Source organism: Choloepus didactylus, chromosome 3 (genome assembly GCF_015220235.1).
Source record: "Choloepus didactylus isolate mChoDid1 chromosome 3, mChoDid1.pri, whole genome shotgun sequence".
Lineage (NCBI taxonomy): Eukaryota > Metazoa > Chordata > Mammalia > Pilosa > Megalonychidae > Choloepus > Choloepus didactylus.
Window position 1 is genome coordinate 85,204,347 of NC_051309.1, and position 18,232 is coordinate 85,222,578.

General features: G+C 36.2%; 1 long non-coding RNA gene across 1 annotated transcript in view; it reads right to left on the bottom strand.

Moving 5' to 3' along the window:
* Positions 1–298: 298 nt before the first annotated feature.
* Positions 299–18,232, bottom strand: part of LOC119528768 — a 46,370-nt gene continuing 28,436 nt past the window's right edge. The window contains exons 2-4 of the long non-coding RNA XR_005215763.1: positions 6,086–6,180; positions 5,772–5,878; positions 299–523 (exon numbers count right to left, since the gene is read on the bottom strand). This is a non-coding gene — a long non-coding RNA (uncharacterized LOC119528768). The remainder of the gene's footprint in view (positions 524–5,771; positions 5,879–6,085; positions 6,181–18,232) is intronic.

Genomic DNA, 18,232 nt, shown 5'->3' on the forward strand with positions numbered 1-18,232 from the left:
TTATGCAACAGGCACTTTAATTCACATTATCGTTCTTTTAAACCAAACAGGATTTTGTGATTCCTGATTTACAAAAGGCATAAGATGTGAATTTGACACAGGCAGTCTGAAGATTGGAGGAAAGGAAGAATTTTATTTAGATCAGCTTGAGTCAAAATCCTTGACTTTGTGCAATTTCTTATCTAGATGGTTACCTACTTGCTCAATCTGCAACATATGCTTACACTTTCCACCATAAATTCTTACATTTTACCTCAAATTGATCATCCCAGAAATCCCACCCAAGGTTTACCTTTTCTTTTTATACCTGGCTCATCATTTTTCCTCCCCAAGCTGGTATCTGATTAAATCTCCCAGTTTTTCTTTAATTGGCATTGGCAACATGTGGTCTCTGATAAAAAGCATATTTTCTTTCGAGATTGCAATCATCAGTTGGGCTAATTTTTCTTGGCCCCTCCACCAAACTGACTTCTTCAAGAAAAGGAACAGCAGCTTGTGGTTTACTAAATGCCAGGGAGCTGAACTTAAAAAAAGAGAGAGAAAAAAGTCACACAGGAAAACAGCTTAGAAATACATTTAGAAAGCATGTGTGTGTATGCATAGACTGATCTGTGATGCAGAACTGATCTGTGTATGCAGAATTCTTAAAGGGCATGATTTTTTACCCATAGCCTATTTATTCCAAACATAGCTAAATGAGGAGGCCAAATATAGAAAGCGCTGCTCCAGGGGCCCTACGGCCTATATAAAATTTAAACTCAAATGATTTGCAAAATCACTACTAAGACAGCTTGCTCATACTGTCAGCGTGCCAGCACCAGAAGCTTGTCGTGTATTTTTGTCTTGGCAGATGCACATTCTGTTATAAAGGTCTGTTCATCTGATGCCTTCCTTGTTTTCAGGTATTGCTCAGGACCTTCTTGCAGAGGAAAGAGTGTTTTGAACCCATGTCGCTTCTCCATGTCCTGTAGGTGACACAGTCTCTGCATTCTGACTCTGATGGTGGGGCTGATGTCCTGGATTACCTCCTTTAAGAGTTCACTTCTGCTCCATGAAACCTTAGGTTATGGGTTTTCTTCATTCCTTCCTCTTTATATGATTTAATTTTTATTTCCAATGTTTGCCAAGGCAGAGGGAAGCAAGCTAGTGTTAAATAGATTATATGTCATTAAAAGTCACCTTAGGTTTGAGGAGAAGTTTTTTTGTTTTGTTTTTTTTTTAATAAGGATTAAAACATGGTTTCCTAAAATGATTAGCATAGTTTTTAAGCCACTCTGAAGTGTTTGTTAGGCTTTGCATGCTGGTCTCCATATGCCTCTTTTCAATTACATGTGCCGCCACAAGTATGGCTAAACGAAACGCTTCTTTAAAAACAGAAAGCAAACTGTTAGGCTTTGTGCAGTGTAACTAGTTAAGAGTGTGACATCTCAAACTGCCCTGATTTCATCACTAAACTACTAAATGTTCTGTTTGCAAAAATAGCCATTAAAATATATCTTTAAAATTAGATACTCTGTGGAATTAAAGGAAAGGTATAGGAATTAAAAGGAAGTAAAATAACCTGAAATGGAGTTTAAAACACCATTGTCCTGGACGCTATCTCTGAAGATGAGTTAAATGTTTGATGGTAGTAATAGTAATAATAATAATAATAATAACAACAACAACAACGAGAATACTATCTAGCCTTTATGGAGCACTTCTTACACGTCAAGCATAAATCTAAAATCTTTGTTATACATTATACTAAATTAGTAACACGGTTACTCATCAATACAACTCTATAGGATAGGAACTGTAATTTTGCATATTAGGAAACTGAGGCAGAGAACTTTAGTAATTTTCCTGAGAGCAAGCAGCTAGAAGGTGGCATGATTGAGATCAAGACCAGGTAGTCTGAGAGCTTGCATTTTAAGATCACCTGGAGAAACACATGCAAGGATTACACTAGGAAGCCCTTTGTTCATCTGTGCATGTGTTGCTATTATACTGGGTCATATTAGTAGATTGCAAATTTTTATCACCTATCAGAGTGCCTGTCACATATCTAGTACTCAGGAAATGTTTGTGGAATGAATGAATCATATCTTACTTTTTGGGACATGCTATAAAGAAACCAGTTAGAGCCCCAAACTAAGATATCCATTGGATAAAACGAAAAAGTAAACAAAACAACTTGGGAAAAATGTATTCAGTTTTTCATTTACTCATATAGTAGATTAAGAGGCATTGCGATATGGTAGGAAACACACACACACACACACACACACACACACACACACACACATACACACACACTCATTTGAGAATCAGAAACTCAAGTTCTAACCCTAGCTCCAGGGCAGCCACAAAGTTACCATCTGATTTTATTTGATCACTTCAGTTTGGGTATTAGTTTTCCACTTGTTAAATAAGGGCATTTGTTTAGAAGGCAACCACTTCTAATTCTGAAGTCCTGTGATGTTTTCAATCAATTGCAACAGAACTTGCAGTTCATTTTCCTTTCTTGAGAACAGCAGTTGCTGAGTGTTCATGGAATAGATCTGATTTACCTATTCATGAGCTTTGAAATGCTACTCTTATCAGTGTTAAAAAGGAAGATGACCTCTAAAAAAGAAGGACAGATGTTATCTTTTTTTTTGTAAATAAAAGTGGAGGAAGCTCCTTAGTGAATAGCAGAAGTCTTCAGCTCAATAGTTTCTAGGGCATTATAGAAGCTCTACAAAAATAGGTAGACAAAAGTTATTAATTTTGCACACCACAATATAATGCTTTAAAATCACCATCAAATTCAGTTGTCCTTCTCTTTATACATGATTGTGTTTCTGAAAACATTGTATATATTTAACTAATTATAAAATGAATGATATTTTGAACACATTAGGAATATTGATCATTTAATGGAAATATTAGATAATAATAATATAGAGAAGTCACTTTTGATAAATGCATTCTCAGACTTTAAGGGTTCATTTAAGTGAATTTCTACATAGCAAATAAACTGGGGTTCAGAATAATACAAAGTAAAATCCATAGGTTCTATATCTACAGAAAACATGGAAAGCAGCCCGAAGGTGGTTTTACCGATCTCTGGAACAAGATTTTGAGTTACAGGTATACCTGGCCACAGGAAATCCAGACACATGGAAAACCAGATTTATACATATGATAAATTATTTTAGGGATTCTCTGAACACCAATGCCTTCATCCATCAACCTGAAGCTGCTTCTACAAATGTGCACACATTTCATGAAAGGATTTATAATCCAGCCAATACGGTACATTTTGAATGTGTTACAGAAAGGACAGATTTACAGGAGACAATCTGCCTTCATGATGATTGCATATTGTGGCATTTCTAGTCCATATGGATCAGTAAGACTTGGATAGCAGGCATTTGACCTTCAAAATCATGCAAATGTGAAACCAGAATTCTACTCTTACAGCTGGGAACGTCAGTGGGACTTCTTCAGCTTATTCAGGAGGCATTGATTAAAACACAATTTGTCTTCTAAAATTATTGCATTCTTTTAAATGCTATTTTTCCCCTCGTGGAGAGTGAGTTAGTCTCTTGTTCCCCTCATTCATATTCCCTCTGGCTAACCTTTGCTCATTAGCACCCAGAACTCAAATACTGATCATTTAAGAGAGAACTTGCTAACTCAGAGCCACTGGCTAACTTTAAGCAAGACTTCAAACCTTTTTGTTCATGCCATACTCAATCTCATGTAATAACTTCTGAAAACCTTTGAAAAGGTCTGAGAGTGGCTTTCTGTCAGATGCCTAAGGATACTGTACATTTTCTTACTGTGAAACCTTGAGCATGCTGGATATAATCAGTCTGTTTATCTAGCAATGCTAATTTTCTGGGTTTACAGTATAACAATTCTCCAAGATTATTGGAACAGAATCACAAGAAGTTATATTTGTCTATCGGCCAATTTTTTTTTTCATTTAAGAATTCAGTGCAAAATGGTATCACATTTCCTTGAGTGCAGACGAGACTGTGCTTGAATAAATGCATTTTGCCAAATCAAAAGTAATATAAAAGAAGTAAAGATTGAGAGAAATAATTTCAACAGTTTCCCTCTTTTTGATGTAAGGCTCTGAGCATCCTGCAGGGAGAGGCAGACTGGAAGCAGCTATAGGCATCCTGCGACCATATTCTGCCAAGTTGAAAATAACAAGCTAAGCTCAATCGTAAAAGGGGGAAGAAACAGATCTGGGCAAAATCTCTTATTCTAAAGAAGCAAAATGGGATTTTCCTTCTCATCCTTGTACCTCCAACCACCTCAGTTATTCCAATACCATCCACAAAAGGATGGCTTATAAGATTCTGGTCTCCATATACTTTTGGCTTTTGGCTACAATCCTTAAATAATCTGTTTGCTATTTTGCTTATCCCTGCTTTGAGATAGTGCTTCTGTCATTTTAAACTTATTATGAACTCTTCATTGATAAAAAATCAATCTCCTCATATGACCCAGCTCTTGTCCCATAACTCAATTTAACCACTTCTAATATGTAAATTTCTTCCTGTCTAGCTTTCATCAGCTGTAAACTTTAGCAGTTCCAAAGTTTAGAGTCTCCATTTGCTTATGATTAGGGCAGTGTTTTTCAGTTTCACTTTTGAAGGGTATGAGTCTCCAGTATACTCAGATTCCAAAGCATAATAGCTAATATTTTTTAAGAACTTTATTATGTGCCATTTGCAAGTTTAAGTCCTTTACATGCATTTCTGCTCATTTAATCATCACAGCAACCCCATGATGAAGTAGATGCTATCGATCATTTTACAGCTGAAGAAACTGATGCCAAAAGAAGCTAAGCAATTGCCAAATATCCATCTTTAGTTACATTTGAGCCTGATGAGCTGGAGTTTGAACCCAAGCAGTCTTTCCCAAGAGCTGGCAATTTTTATCATTAAGCTTGTCCAGAGGGAAAAGAGACAATGCATCGATGGATGCTTACTCTCATTGTTTATGAACTTGCTGAATTGGTATCTTCATTTAAAAGGTACTAGTAGAGAATGGAAAATCCTTGTCAATTATAAATTCACCTTAATGAACAGGTAAATGATGGCCCAGCATCTTCATTTTCTAAGTATAGATACCAGCAACTGGAAATGTGATAAATGGAAGTGACTCCTAGTAGGCAAGTCATATTCTGTCATGAAGTCTCAGTTCCCCAATATGTAAAATAAGAGGTGGAATAGATAAATTCTAAGGTCCCTTCCAGAGCTGACATTTTGTGACCTTATGATGAATCTTTGGTGGTAGGGATCACAATTGTGGTTTAGAAAATTGTTTTTATTTATAAAATTTTGTATGTACAATCATAACTCAGGAAAAGAATATAGCTGCTCACTGTGTTTCATTTTAGATAGAGGATCCGTACTGGGAAGCTTTACTTTTAGCACCAGGTAATACAGTAGAGAAGCCAAGAGGCATGGCATATTAAAAAGGGCCATATAAAAGAAGTAGGAGATTCATTCCTGTAAGTTTTTTCCTACCTTTAGTAAACTCCTCTTTGTATACTTTATCAACCTAAAATTGTCTTGCCCATCACACATACACATTTTTGCACCCCCCAGGACAAATTGTTGTCTTAAGAGTTTTAATATCTAGGGCACTCACTATCTCTAAATATTTTGGGGTCTTGAACATTCACTTAAGAAACATACACCTGAACACATGCACACAACATTTAGCATGCAATTTTACTGTGTTCCAGGACCTTGTATTTGAAGTTTGATCAAACTATCACTTACTTGGAGACTTTTGAATGGCTTCTTCACTTAGCAAAGAATCAGGCATGACGAGAGCAAGGGTCGTTCCCATAGAGGTACATCATCATGCATGAGTGGGTGAGGGCATCCTGGAAAGAATATTCAAGATTTTTTTTTGCATGTGTATACTGAAAATAACCATCAGATTCGCAAAGGGATCTCTAACACAAAATGAAAGAAAAGTGTCCACTAAAATGAAAAGAGTCAGATGACCACTGACAAGCCAGGATCCAGGAAGGGCAACTACTTGCTAATGGTAAAAATATTTGTTCTAGAAAACATGTGTTACCCCTTACCTTTACTTCCAATAGCACTGGATTCCCAAAGGTTCTGGCCTTCTTCTGTCATTGGTAAACAGAGTCCTACCAATGCACTTAGGTTGGGAAAAGACCTAAAAATAAGTAAAAATTAAGGTCAATTCCTCTTCATGGGAAGGAAATTAAAATTTTTTTAATATACATAATTTTGTGTTAGGCAGAATCCTTTATTGGATGAGGTAAATAGTTGCTCAACTACCTGTTTGTTCTCAGATTCATCTTCTCCCTTCCTCTACTCTGTATTTAAGAAAACTATGTTTTCCAGATGGTTTTGCTTTCTAGCAAGGTGAGGCCCTGATGTAAGATGACAGTATGAGAAAGGGACGTCAAAACATATCCTCTCCAACCCCATCTCCTGTGGCATTTCCAGAAGTGGCTGTCCTCCTCATGGTGCCGACTTCTACTGGAAATATGCTCTTTGTGGCCAGCTGCCACAAAGCCCCTCACACAATTCTAGCTCCCATTAGATGGACCTGGCATCTGGGTTCTGGAAATAGCCCTTCCTTCTTGTGCTTCTTGCTGTAGGGTTGATACTTTCTGCTGTTACTGATCTCTCATTTGTCTTACCATCTCTTCCTTGATTTTAAGCACTTCCATAATCTGTGTAACCTTGAATTAAATTCCTTTATTGGAGAGACCTAAGATGGCTTTTATTTTCCTGGTGGGAACCTGATTCATACAGGTAAATTGGATGTAGGCTACTGCTGTTTCTGGGGCAGGAGACAAAGGGGGTCAGGACAAGTATCCTGGAAAGCGAATAGATCTGAAATGTTAGATGGAAAAGAGATACGTCATTTCTGATTAAAGACACAAATGTGAATTTTCTTAGGACAACCTGGAGAGTTTCTATGACAGTTTCAACAGAGCATGTAGAATATCTCATATCTTTTTATTGCTGTTCTCATGTTCAAAGTATTTTCTTGCTGCATTTTGCACTATGGACTCTACAGGTCTCTCTTTGTCAAGTTAAATAATCTCAGAATAATTCAAAAACATGAATTGCATGGGGGTGAGTAAAATTCTTTTTAACTGCTTTGAAATGAATGGACCATGACATGAGTGCAGATATCACTTTATATATGCACAGTTTCAGCCACAGAAAATATGTAGATAAATAGTTCTGCAGGTTTTCTTCATTTTCCTCTGCAAGGTTCAATGGGTAAGCAACAGCCTGGAACTCAAAAGCTTTTGAAATATCCTCTACTCTGCCCCCTCATGCTCAGTGACCTTGAGTAAGTCACCTAAATTGGAGGCAACTCAGGCTTTGGAGGAAATGATCTAGTGGCTAGGACAGAAATCCAGTTTGCAGATAAAACAGGCTGCAGAGATGATTTAGAGTAAAACTCAACAAACAAAAATAACATTTGGATGCATCATGTGCACAGAACCACCAGAGAGTTTTTCTATTATAATTGTTCATGTTTCTTTATCTCTGTTTATGTTGATGCATGGGAATTTATATTTCTAACACCCATTCCCATTAGCCTAGTAGGTTTCCTTGAGAGAAATTCATTTATAAATTAAAAACAATTGCTTGGTTTTAATTTGAATTAAATTTCCCATCATTTCCCTTTGCAATAAATGTCAGCTAGTTAATGCAGAAAACTCAGAAACTTAGGTTAAAACTGTTAGCAGGCTTTCAATTAGAAATTGACAAAAACAGTTTTCTAATTCTGAGTCTGATTAAAGCATCAAATACCATCGTCAGCACTTCATGATGATTTCTTAGCAAAAAGTTATTCTTTACCTAAAAGGGTCACTTCCCCCTGGGCCTGCCCTTGTTCCTTAAGAATGCTGAACAATGCAGTACTCACTCAGGAAATCTCATAACCTGAACCCAGCATAATCTGATTCAAAGTTCTATTAGAACAAGAATGGTAAAACACTCAGCACCAGTCCCAATCCTACTTCTCCTGTATTCATGGCACATACTGACTATCGTTCATAGCACTTTTTCCCACTGAACCAAGACACAGCCTCAAAATCCTTCTTAACCCAGTATGTCAGGGAGCCTGTACTATTCGATTGGCGCTCTCATAATTGACATATATTATTCTTCAGACCTGATTGGAAATACAATGCAAGCCCTTTAAAACAGCCTTGACATCAGTTATTTACCCTAATGTGAGGGTTTTAGGCAATTCTAGCAAATCCTGTCTGTAGGAAGTTATCACTGTGGAATTTTTAACATGACAGAGCCGGAATAGAATACTGCGAATTTTGTTGGAAGTAGCTAGTACTCAAAATTCACTGTGCATAAATTTCCTCTAGGAATAGGAAAAATGAAAGCTGAAAGCAATGGGAGAACAACTGAGAAGATTGTTTTTATTTGATAATGGTAGGTTTCTGAAAACTGGAAAGGACGTGCCTTGGGCATAATACCTAAATTGGAGCTGGGGTAGGGTGAGGATAGGATATGATTAGTGATGATGGGAAGATGATAAAGAATGTTTAGGTTTGACATGACTAAAGTACATATCATCTCACTTGATATTTATTTTCTCAACTTTAGAAGAGGTTTCTTTGTGGGGAAGATGTTTAAATTTAAAAAAATACAACATGCACATTCAAGAAAGCTTTAAAAATCACTTGTTTCTGGAATTCAGTCCATAAACATTTATTGAGTACTTATTGAACATGGCACTTTGTTTGGTACTTTCATTCCTTATCTATGGAACAGAGATAACGATGCTTGTCTTCTCTACCTCATAGGATTGCCAGGATGATTAATGAATAAATGTTCATGAAAGCATTATTTAAGTATCAAGTACTATTTTTATTATAGAAATATTTAATGATAATTATTATCACACAATAATGGAAAAGCTTATGGGAATATGAGGAAAGTAGAAAGTCAACAAGGGATTGTATGAGGTTACTGAAAACAGTCTCAAATTTAGGACCATCATACATGTTTGAAGATTAACGAAATGCCTGGCTATAGAGATACTCAGTAAATGTTGAAAGAATGAATAAATGCCATAAATTAAAGCTTCATGTGAACAAGACTCTCTCCTTTACTGACTCCCCTCCCTTCACCAAGTCATTACATTCCCATAAGCATTTTGCAAAGTCTCAAACTCCAGCATCTGTTCATGATATGAACATCTTCATGAGTGTTCTCTTTTCCCACAGCTTCAAGTCCCATTCCTATTTGAGAGACACTCAATCTCTATTTCTAGCCCTGACCCTAATCTCATGACCCACATTTCCAATGAGCTCTGGGTATATCCTCATATAGCTATTCTTTTGGTTTCCTCTTGTTTGCTTGTTCCTTGCTTCTTACTACCTCTGTTTTTTTCCTCTCTTTCTCCCCTTCTCCTTCTCTCATCAATATGAAGCCAATGATCCTAGCTAAGAATCTTGCAGTTATCATCATTTTGTTGTTCTCTTTTCCCCACCATCCTTCACTTATCCTTACTATCCAGTTCCTCACCATATAGAATTCTACATCTCCACTCCTGCAAACACCCCTCACCTTCTATCCCTGTTCCAACTCAGCTTAGCCCCAAGACTGAAGAACATGCCAGGCACGGAGTTAGACATGAGTTTAATGGGACTTACAGACAGGAGAAATGGTTCCATAGTGACAGCCAGCTGGGAAAGATGGCAGTTAGCACTTTGCAAAGAGAGGGGAGTGCCACGGGGTGGTTTTTAAGGTTTAGAACAAGGACATTCCATAGTGTGTGAGAACATTTCGGCAAGGTCTTGTGATACAGGAGTGTGGAGATTTGTTATCAACAGTGATCAGGGGAGGGGAGTTTCAGTGCTTTGTTTATGATACCATTTGTATATTCTTTCCCCCCTGGGGAGGTCTGATGACCTTTAATGGCTGTCCCAGTCAAGGGTCAAGTAGGTGGCTATGTGAAAAAATTCACTTTGACAACGGAGGTGAGGGGCCAGGCCCTGGGTCCCCACAATGCCTATTGCTTCTTCTTTGGGGCTGGTAATACCTCTTAGGATTTTTGTCATAGTTCTCTAATTGCTTTCCCCAACATCCCATCCCCAGGCTTTCCCTATTTCAGTATATCAAACCTGCTGGTACCAGGAGTAGCTCTCTGAAACATAGTCTGCTCAAGCCACATCTCTCTTGTCACCATACCCAGATCCATGTCCATCTTAGTCCTGTTCAAGTTTTCATAGTTGTGCCAGTTTGAATGTATTATGTCCCCCAAAATGCATCTTTGATGCAATCTTGTGTGGGCAGACATATTAGTGCTGATTAGATTGTAATTCTTTGATTGAGTGTTTCCGTGGAGATGCGACCCACCCAACTGTGGGTGATAACTCTGATTAGATAATTTCCATGGAGGTGTGGCCCTGTCCATTAGCTTGGGCCTTGATTAGTTTACTAGAGCACTATATAAGCTCAGACAGAAGTAGCAAGCTTGTTACAGCCAAGAGGGACACTTTGAAGAATGCACAGGAGCTGCAGATGAGAGAGAGTTTGAAGATGGCTGTTGAAAGCAGATTCTTGCTCTGGGGAAGCTAACAGAAGACAAACACCCCAAGAGCAACTGAGAGTGACATTTTGAAGAGGAGCTGCGGCCTAGAGAGGAACTTCCTGGGAGAAAGCCGTTTTGAAACCAGAACTTGGAGCAGACTCCAGCCATAAGCCTTCCCAGTTAACAGAGGTTTTCTGGATGCCATTGACCATCCTCAAGTGAAGCATTAGCAAACCAGAACAATAGTTTTAAGTCATCTACAGCATAAAAAGTGCAAATTCCTGAGTGTGTCTTTAGAGCCTTCCTCAATCTGATTCCTGCCTACTTTGAAGTGCCATCTTTGTTTCACTTTTAATTGCGCTATGTTCCAATAGCAGAACAACTTATATTTCCCAGCACATGCCTCATACCTTTGTGCTTTGTTCATGGTATTCCATCCATCTGGAATGCCTCTCTTCCTTTTAGACTTTAAAAATAACTACAGTAAATTACTCACTTCTTGGGGTTCTCGTTAAATTTGCTTATTTCAGTTGTAGTACCTATATCATGCTCTGTATTATAAGGAATTATTTATATGCCACCCCCAACTAGACTTTAAGCTCTTGAATAATAGGGATCATACTTTATTAATCTGTGATCATTGTCCCATCCCCAAATATCTGGTACTTGTATAATAATGGCTCATTAAATTTTTGTTTAGTTGAATTGAATTTTTGTAGGAAAAATTTTTGAAATTTTAACACTTAAATTAATAATACCTGAGGAAAGTGAGTATTGATATATTTGCTGTGGGGTCAAAATAAATTAATTAGTTGAGGAAATAAATTATCCCATTAAGATATAAAGAAGATTTATTAAATTCTGCTATTCATTTCAGTTTCATGTTAGTCTATATATCTGTGTGAGAAAATGTGTTATCTGTACACATGGCCCTGTGTGACTGATATGGATCAAGTGAAGGTGGTAAAATTAACTAACACCGAGCAGTAGGTAGTTGGAAAACAAATGATATTGCTAAATGGTTATGTCGACTATGCTTAATACCAAATAAGAATTTTGTAAGAGTAACAGCTTTGGATGAACTTCTTATAGGTGGACTTCTGTTTTTCTAAGTAATAAAATAATTCATAATTAAGGCTTGAACAATATTTTCACAATTAAGGTGAAAAGGAAAGAAAAAAATAAAACAATTTTTTTTTGTATATTCAGTATAGAGAAGAGAAAGTGAATTCTATTTTTCCAGGTGTTTGCCAAATAAGTGAGAATCATTAATTGAGAATATTTCTAATATTTGGCTTAAAATCCTGGGTAATCTGAATTTAAAAGTAGACAGTTCTTACCTAGCCTGCATATATATCTATATATATATATATATAGATATGTTTATATATATATGTATATATATATACCTATATGCAATATTAGACATGAAAATGGAAACTAGTCCACTTATTTAAAGATAAGCAAAATAACAAAAATAAACAACCTCTAAAATGGTTAAAGAAACACATTTGAGGTATCAATTTATCACAGTTTGCTTAACAAAAATTGAGAACTGCAGTATAGAAAACTTTAGAAACTATTAAAATCTTACTACTGATGGTGATATTTAAATGTTCTTTAATTCATTAGAACCTGGACATATTTTTATTGACTTTTCAAAAATACTCCTTGACACAACACAAATATCAGGAACCAATTTTCCAGAAGAGCAGTTAAAATAAAATGGAGTAGCCATAACTAGTATAAAAAGGCCAAGAAAATAACTTAGCTTATTTGGACCATAAGGTAGAATAAGACTATTCAAAATTTATATTGTTTTATATTGATTTTAGTAAAACCTATTCCGTGAGGGTGACAGTGGAACACGTTCCATGTCCCTGTGGCTCCAGCTTCCTAAGTATTCTAATAACTCAAGTAAACTGCCGGGACAAACAACTCAGCTATGAATGTGTCTGGAGATTCTGCATCTGCCTTCCTTAATCAACTTCCTTTCCTGAATATGAATTGCAATAACGAGTCAATTAACGTCCTCAAATGTCAATGAGATGCAAAAGAGATTGGTAGTGGTGGTGGTGGCTGTGCGTTTGCAGGAGCTGTTCCAGTGTCTGGATTTTAACGAGAATCACACACTGAGCTCACGACTGATTATTTATCTCGTGCAAACGTGACTGGCTGGCACTTTTCCCTTCAGCTTTCCTCATGACTCCCCCAGGAAAGTAGGGAAGACATATCTAACCTTGTTCCAAGAAAATCTCTTCAGTTTGGAGCCATCACTGCTAAGGCTTCACTTCTAACCATTTATCTCAGATGGAAACACAAGCTTTTGATAATTTTTCCTATCAAGGTTTCTTCATTGATGTTTTACAGATGTTCAGAAATTATGACCCTTTTTGGTATTTGATAACAAGCAACAATCAGTCTATTATTAACCCTCAGCCTCTAGGTGCTATTCCTTCAAGGTTCATTGAAACAGTTTTATTATTATTACCAGTTATTGCCTTCCATCTGCCAGGTGATTTGATTATAGTAGTGTAAATTAAAACACATGTTTTTCAAGAAAGGTGTTATTATTACCATTATTATTCCCATCTCACAGATTATAAAACTGAGGCTCAGAGAGCAGGTTATGCAACCTCTATGAACTTTGAAATTAGGCCTATTTGTCTTCTTTCTCATACTTTTTGCACCATGTAATAAGAGCTGTGGGAGATTAGATTTCCTACTTAGTAGTTTACATGGAACATTAGAGAATATTTACAAAAACTCCACATTTCAAAATGGGAATTCGCTATCTTTAAGATTTATTAAAAATCCTTCAGGTTTAATGAATATTAAATGTTCCAGTGCAATTTACCACTCAGGTTTTTCAGTTTTCTGATTTTAAAAGCCTGGACAGCTGGCTGACCACTTGGCAAACACAAGACCCCTAAAGTAAAATGATAACTCTGGCCGCATGGCCACTTTTCCCTGACAGATTGGGACCCCTAACTGGCCATATTTTAATGTAAAAACTGAACTACTGAAATTCAGTCATATGCTTTCTTCCCAGGGAGCTGAGAAGTGACTTTCTGAGGAGCACGTGGCATCTGTAATGAAATCTGCCTTGCCAGAGTGACCAATTTGAAGCTGTTCTTCTGAAAACTCTTTCCCAATTGTAGCACTAAGCACAGTAGACAGAAAGAGATAACAGTGAATTTCTATGAAACTCAATTTATTCCTAAGTAGGATGGGAAAAAATATGTAGAAAACCACTGTTAATGGCTTTGTTTACATCAATTATTGATGCTATGTTATCAATGCCTTTTATGGACTCATTCCAGTTTAATTTTACATCCAAGTTATGAAAAAATTCTATATTTTGGAATGAGAATCCTTTTATCCTAAACAATCTTTTTTTCTAAATGCTGATGCTTGTCTGTTTAGCAGCAGTTCTAGAATGAGTCTTTCTCATTAAGATGCATCCAGTAAAATAAAACAAAAAAAGGGAATATGAAATGTAGTTAAAAATGTGTATCTGTCATTATCTGTGCTGCTTTCACACATTTGATTACGAAAAAGAGTAAAGTGCAATGACCTTTCATTCACTAAGTGTTTTCTCTATCATACAAAAACCAAAAGTAACAATAAATTGTGGCCTTACCATCTTTCCTCTACCAAACAGAGGGATGTGCTAATACATGCACAGTGATTGTTAACCTCTCTGCAGTGTAACAGTTTAGGGGCTAAAGATATATTTTTATTTTTTTAATGTTGAAATTATTTGATACTTTTTCCCTCAAAAATTAGGTACCTAATGGGATTTTAGTGTAAATGCTTTATGAATGAAATTCTGCAGAGAAAAGAATGGCTTGCCATATTTAATTTACTTATGGAAACCCCTGAAGAAGAATTCTAAAACAAGATTATGTATGGGTAGTTCTTAAGGAAAACTATCATTATGGCCTTGGAATCTAGCATAAAACAAATGATTCACCTATTACCTGGTCTTGCAAAATCGCACACACAGAAAAGTAAATCCACAATGGAATTCCACAAGAACTCATTGCCACAAACAAATCACACTTTCACACGGTTCAGTTACTTTCAAGATTATTTTTTAAATTATGGAGCACAAAGTAAACTGAGAAATGGTCGTCTTGTATTTCAGTGATGTGGCTTGGAGGTGGAGGCTAAATAAGCTCTTTCTTCACGTTACTGAATAATCTATACACTCGAATAATTAAAAGCAACAATCCCAGTTTACTCATAAAAAGTTCTTCCAGAGTCCCCTTCAGAGTAGTTACAGATGTTCCTCAGCTTCCAATCTAAATGAGCTTCAATAAAATTTATTTTACAACCCTCCTTGGTACATTTAGTTTTCTAATGAATGTAAAAAGAAAAAAACTTCCCTTTCCTTCAACCTCATTTAAAAAAATTGGAAGCTTGGTTCTTTACCTTTTCTAGAAGTAACCTAATAATTTCATCTAAGAAAAACTTTTTATAAAAACTCTGTGGCCCAGCTTAGTTGCCTACAACCCTTAAAGCTTGGCTCCATTAAATAAGAGTTTAAGCAAGGTTCTTATTTTATGAGCCCACATGAAAATTGGCTCTGAGAGACTGAGGAATGAGTGGGACAGGGGAGTGGGTGGCTGGCAAAATGGATTTAAACTACTTTGTGATGTTTAACCTAATATCTCTGAGAGAACTCTTTCTTATCACATTTTGAATTTCTGATTTCTGAATTTCTTTGGGATTTTTGAAGCTCAAAGAATAAACTCAAGTGAGAAGACATGCTCACTAAACTAAAGACAGAGGTTTACAAAATCTCTGATTTAAGGACGAGTGGTTAAACTCAAGTTGCAGCAGTTAACTATCACAGACATCTCTGTGTGCTCAAAAAAGTTCAATATGGGACCTTTTGATAATATATTCAGTAGAATCTCACATTCTGCAAATTGGCTTTTTCCCAAATTCTGCCATCTGATCTGTTTTCTGCTGGTGCTGTTCATTCTCTCCTAAGGCAGGTGGTCAGAATTGAGCGGGCAAGTAGTCACCTCATGATCATAAAGATTCTATATCATGCTAAAGTGACCCCATGACTGCCAAGTGTGTTTTACTGTTCCTGGAGCACAATCAGTAGGATTTTTTTATTGTGCACTAAATTAACAATTAAAATAATGATTTATTTACTTAAGAAATATATGCACATGGGTTCTGTTATTAAGCTTAGCATGAAAGAAAACAAACACACAACAGAAAAGATTGCAAATTTCCATTCTTTCAGGAATCTTCATTTTTCTCAGTAAGATAAGGCCCAATACATACCACTTTTCAAAGAACTTGAATTAGCAAGCATTGAGGAAATGAGGCAAGAACTATGATGACCTCTGAGAGTTTGTAACGGCACTTTCTTGACTTATAAAAACAAAAACTTCTCTAATGAATTAGGAAGATCACTCATGGTTCACGGACAGTCAATTGAAATGCTATTTTATTCCTTGTTTTACAAATCACAGAAAGAATTGGCCATTAACTGAAACAAGTTCAGAATCGAAATGCATCTTTGAGTCTGTATGAACATACTGTAAACTAACCCAAATATCAATCTAAGTGTATTGTTTGAAAACATCTCAAGACAAACATTTTTTTCTTGATGGCGTTATTATTACTACTTTTGCTGTCACATGCAATTGAAGCATAAGGTCTTATTCACAAATGTATAATCATTCAGAATTATTGCTTAAAATTATTAAAATATTTAAATTTCAGCACTGTAACTAAAATGTAGCTATAATTGCTTGCCAATTAATTGCCAGATAATGACTTTTCTAGCCAGTACTTCATCACTAGTTCAGACTCCTTAATGATAGAAGAAGGGAGAAGAAAAATTTTGATAAAAGTAAAGGTCTCCTGAAATGCATTTACCTTTGGGATTAGCAGTATTCATGCTTTCATTTCAGATGGTAACTTCCTAAGAAGACCAGTGATAGTCTAGATGTGTCTAAAAAGGATATTTTCTATAGAACAAATTTCAAAGGATGCTATTGGTTACAGCTCTACCATTTCAATTCTTTCCTTCTAGCTATTCTAATACCCTAATAACTAAGAAAAAGAAAATTACATAGGGATTCAGTATTCATAATCCTTTGTTAAATACCATCTTTTCTGTTGCTAACCCTTCCTCTAGTTTAATCACTTTCCCGATCTTCAGGGATGTCTAGGCAGTGACCACTCTAACCTGTTCACGTTGAAAAGGTGTATCGACTTTATGAGAAATTTGAAATTTGTTCTATAGTTAAATCATACTTTGAAAGATATCTTTTTGTATACGTTATATTTCACAATGGTGAAGTGACTGAAACTGTGGAACTTAACTCATTCTTTGAAGTTTGCTCTTTAACTGCTTGTTAAATTGCCATTGGAAAGTTATTACTTTTATGTATATGTGTTATATTCTACAAGAAAAAATGATTTTAAAAAAGGGATATTTTCTGATTCTCTCGTCTTATACTCTGTTCCAGTCACTCTGGAATTCCTGTGTTTTGGACACACCAAGAGCATATGGCCTTGGATCCTTTGCCCTTGCTGCCCTTCTGATTACTTGCTCTTCCCTTTGATATCTGTATGCCTAACTCCCTCACTTTTTTTGCATTCCAGATCAAAAGTCTTCTCATCAGAAAGGCCTTTCCTGAGCATTTTATTAAAATGGCAAATACTCCTCTTCTAAAACCCATCCTCTTTAGCCATTTACCCTGTTTAGTTTCCCCCCATCCCCAGGCCCTTAATATCACGTTGCATATTATATCTTCATTGATTTATTGGTTTACTGTTTCTTCCACTAAAATTTAAGTTCCACAAAAGCAGGGGCTTTCTCTACTTTGTTTCTTATTGTAACCCAGCACCTATAACTCTGCTTGGTATCTGATTAGTGCTCAATAAATATTTTACCAAATGAATAAGTAAAATCAACATCACCTACTGTGAGTAGCTATCAATTATGGGTTGCCCATTTGAATCTCACTCCAGAGGGACCACTACGTGTTCTCAATTTTTAAAATGATGTGTGTACTTTAATACTTTAATTTTCAATTCCAATGGCTGCTTTGAGGATTCATTTTATTGTAAGGTGAGCTTCTGTTTGTGTGGGTGAATAGAGAGATGTGTTCTTCTGGAGTATAACCACATGACTCCCATAAGATTATTTGAACAACCCTTGGTTGCCAGGATGATAATCTCATTATCAATGCTCCATCTGTTGTCTTTGGATAATTGGACTTCCATTATAAAAAAATCAAAAGATTCCACATTTTTACCATTTTCCACCTTGTACATATGGGTCCTAAACCTACTGAGAGATACAACAACAGTAATAACAGATCCTTGCCAAGATTTTACAGGTTGTCTATACATACTAGATGCCTCCTTATTCTATTTGAGGAAATTAGGCAGTTTCCAAAAGATCTTTAATTTGTATGATTTGGAAAGAGTGGCTATGTTGGAAAAATCATTAGTATTCTCCTGCTTGTGTGATCATGGTTTATCTTCCTATTGTTGCTTCCCATAAACTTCCTCCTTCTTGTTTCACATTCACACAAGTTCGTGGGAGAATGCTTGAGATTACTGCCTCTATTTTTCAAATAATTCAAGACATACAATCTCAAGAAATGGTGAATTCTTTGGTCAGTTAGTAAACACTAAC